The 4,083-nt window shown below is 49.8% G+C and overlaps 1 protein-coding gene across 1 annotated transcript in view; it reads right to left on the bottom strand.

The window, feature by feature from the left end:
• Positions 1–4,083, bottom strand: part of MPP3 (membrane palmitoylated protein 3) — a 28,880-nt gene that overhangs the window by 20,998 nt on the left and 3,799 nt on the right. The window lies entirely within an intron of this gene.

Raw genomic sequence — 4,083 nt, 5'->3', positions numbered from 1 at the left:
GGAACTCAAGAGAAGGTAAGCACCCTAAAGGTCACCCAGCTGGTAAAGAGTAAAGCTTTTTGTGATGCTGAATCCAGCATTTTATCATATCATAGCCCTTGCCTCTTGCAAAGACATTTAATAATGAGGAGAGTATGTGCCAGCAAATTCTCATCCTGCCTCTAACCAACTGCAGGTTTACCAGGCCTTCTGTTGCAGAGAGGAACCAAATATGCCCTAGCCAGAGCTTCGGGATCAGGGCTTGGTCCATGAAGCACAGTAGAGAGGATGTTGAGGATGAGAAAGGTGCTAACGAGCCCTCAATTTCAGGCTTCACGCAGGCTGGACTGTGGCGAGTCTGGGTGGCAGTCAGGTGAAGAGCGAAGCTCTGGAGTTGGATAGCCCTGAGTGTGAATCCACTCCGCCATTTGCTAAAAGCATGCGGCCTTAGCAAGGAAGCCCACTATCCTTCCTCTCGGAGTCTGCTTTCTCTGGGATAGCATTTAACTCATGGGGTTGTGCAAGGATTACATTAGATAATACATGCAGGGCACTAAGCACACAGTAAGTGCTCAATAAATGCTAACCATTTATTATTGGCTGCAACTGCAAGCACATTGGCACACTTATTAACTTTGTTTATAGCATCTATCTGAAGTACATTAGATAAATACTGCTGGAAAGAGAGGCCATCAGCTAAGCACCCTGTGGCTTCTTGACCCCTAGACCTAGCTTTCCAGCATCTATGTCTAACTTTTCCTCCTTCCCCCCATCTCAGGGAAGGGGCCCCTCCTGTCTAGGCTGCTCCATCAGTCCCTCCCACCCTCTCCTACATTCTCAATACCCTTTCTCGACTGGCTCCTTCTCTTGGTGCTAAAAATATTATCAAGTCTTTCCCATCATTAGAAAGCCTGCGCTCCCATCGGCAGCAGCCAGTCTCTGTTCCTTTGGAGCAAAGCTTGTTAAAGAAGCAGTGTGCGTTTGCTCTCTCTGCTTCCTGCCCCCCAAGTCACTCACCCCCGCAACCTCGAATGCACCAGCAATAACTAATGACCCGCCAGCTACCACCGCCAGCTACCACCCTCAGTCCTCTCTCCTCTGATCTCCCTCCTGTCTAACTCTGGCGCTTGTCCTCCCTCTGGAATTCTCTCTTAGCTCAGGCCCTAGTGACACCTCTCCAGTTCTTCTCAATCACAAATCTTCTTTGCTGAGTCCCTCTCTAAATGCCTTTAAATGTTGATTAAAGGGCTAGGGCTTTGCCTCCACCCTCTTCTTGTCTCACTGCGTATACTTTACCCAGTGTGATGTTAACCCCTCCTAGATGCTGGCGGCTGCCAAATTTGTATCTCTGGTCACATATCTCTTCCACTGCCTAGACACCCCGACGTGCAATCACACAAGCCTCTTGAAGACAGTGGGCCCTAAGCTCCTCTTTATTCCCTCCCTTGAATCATGGCCCCAGCATCCTCTTAGTCATCCCAACTGGATATCTGGGCATTATCCTAGGTGCCTCTCCAGTCTCCTACCCAAACTGGGGCAGTCACAAAGTAACACTAATTTTATTCCTGAAATATTTCTTGGATTTCTCTTCCCTATTCCCACAGGCCCAGGTCAGCCTTGTTTCTGAACATATATCTAGCTCTCACCTTCAAATTGGTTTTCTGCTTTTGGCCTCACCCTCCAGGCTACTTGATATCCACGGTGATCTTTCTAAACTACAAATCTGGCCATGCCATTTCTTACTAAAAACTTTCAATGGCTCCCCACTGCCTTTGGGATCAAGCTAAGCGGCTATGCGTGGACAATCAGGTTCTTTATGATCTGCCACTGACCTGGCCTCACCTCTGTCACTCCTTATCTCAAACTTGGCATTCTATGTCCATACCAGGCAGCTCAGAGTTCCCTGAAGATACCCTGTTGTTTACCTTACCATGGCTTTGCTCGTGCAGTCTACTGCGTGTAATGCCCTCCCTCTTCCTTTTCCTTCTGGCAAACTCCTGTTCTTTTTTTTTGGCATTCAGCATGGGCATTACCCCTCCCAGGAAACCCCCATTCACTACCTCCTGTGAACTTCAAGAGGGCAAGGACTAAGTCTTAGTCATCTCTGAACTGCCTGCACCCAGCAGGGTGCTAGGTACACAGGAAGGTGCACAACGTGTTTGCCGAGCGATGGATGACTGCCCAGTTTGGAAGGTAAGAAAACAGAGGCAGAAGAGAGATCTTGGTCTGCTTGTAGAAGTGGCTCATCTGAGGTCATTTGGTGAAAGTTGAAAATAAAGGGTGCCAGTTTTCGTATTCTCTAGGGTAAGGGTCCCCAACCCCTGGGCCATGGACCAGTCCTGGTCCATGGCCTGTTAGGAACCAGGCCACACAGCAGGAGGTGAGCGAGCGAAGCTTCATCTGGATTTGCAGCCGCTCCCCTGCACTAGCATCACCGCCTCAGCTCCACCTCAGATCATCAGGCTTTAGATTCTCATAGGAGCACCGGTCCCTGGTGCCAGTAGTCCCTGGGGACCACTACTCCAGGCCAAGCACTGCAGACTTCCCCTACTTCTCTCCATCTAATAAACAACCCTGTCTCTGCTTGGTAAATCAGTGCTGAACCAGGACCAAAATGATAACCATCTGTCAGCTGAGAAGAATGGCTGCTGTCCTGTGCTTCCTCAGTATTCAGAGCAGGGATTGGCAAACTTTTTCTGTAAAGGGCTAGATGTAAATATTATTGGCTTTGTGGGCCACAGGGTCTCCTTAGCAACTACTGAACTCTGCCATTGCAATGTAAAGGCAGCCACAGACAGTATCTAAATGAACTGGATGGCCATGCACCAGTAAAACTTTATTTAGAAAAACTGGCAGTGGGCTGGGTTTGGCCCTTGGGCTGTAGTTTGCCAACCTTTGGCTCAAAGCACGATGATCAAGTCTTCCCCATACAGCTGTGCAGGTTATTTACTGCCCAAAAGAGCTTGGCTATAGCTGAGAAAGCCTGTGTCCACCCAGAGAAAGGGGTGCCCTGCACGCAAAAGTGTTGCAGGAACTAGTGACAGCCATGACAAAGCTGCCATCACTCACGCCGAAGACTTCAGGGTCCCTTCCCAGTTTTCAGGGTAGAATAAGGAGTGGGTGGGGAGGAGATGTAGGTGCCACATACCAGGGGTTCCTTGTTCTTCACCAGGCGGACAATCTTCACTGATTCTTCATCAAAATCCTCGTCGATATTATCAGGCAGAGGGGGGAGCACAGGGTCGAAGTTCTTCTGGGCAACTGTGTCATGTACCATGAGCATGGCCTTTCAGGAAAACAAGAGAAATGAAAGGCTGGCCCAGAGCTCACAGGAGTCAGGGGGCCCTGACTGGGCAGGTCTGGGGAGTCTCGGATTTCATGCCAGAGACAACCACCCTAGATGCTGGCACTGAGGATCTCTCACTCAGAAATCTCCTTTCCTGTCTCATGACCAAGCGTTCCCTCCTGCCCCCATCCCAGGAGACACAAGCTGTGTGGGTGAGCAGGGACTGCAGCGTGACTACCCTGAGGTGGGGGGTGGACAGTAGCTGGAGAAGCTCCCTCTCGTCGCTGTGTACAGAGGCGGCCTGCAGCTCCTCCATCACCTGTAGGGGAATAAGACAGGGTTATGGGTGCTTTGAGCCCGCTGGGAGTCACTGTGGAAAATCCTGCTCCCGCGGCCTCAGACCCAAGGGCCCTCCCAGCAACTACTACAGCACCTAAGGGTACATTGGACCCTCAGCCACCCCAGGACTGATGCTCCCAGGGAAATCACACCAAGGATCAGAAGAGCTTAAGCAGCTCTACAGGGTAATCCTAATGGGCACTAACTTATGAAGCCCTATTAGGTGTCACTTGCTTTACGTGGACCTTCTCACTTAACTCTCACGATGAACTAGATATAGTGGATACTATTATTTTGCCATTTTACAGATGGGAATTAAATGAAAAGGATTCAATATCTTGCCCAAGGTCACAAAGCTGAAGTGGCACAGCCAGGACTTGAACCTGGGGTCATCTGGCTCCATTATCTGTGCCTTCACCACAGCACTATTTTATAACGAAAATGGGGGCTCAGAGAGACTGAGTGACCTGTTTAAGGTC

This window comes from Pteropus vampyrus, unplaced genomic scaffold (genome assembly GCF_000151845.1).
Source record: "Pteropus vampyrus isolate Shadow unplaced genomic scaffold, Pvam_2.0 Scaffold306, whole genome shotgun sequence".
NCBI classification, from domain to species: Eukaryota; Metazoa; Chordata; class Mammalia; order Chiroptera; family Pteropodidae; genus Pteropus; species Pteropus vampyrus.
The sequence above is the reverse complement of the archived record's forward strand: the minus strand, read 5'-3'. Positions and strand labels throughout refer to the sequence as shown.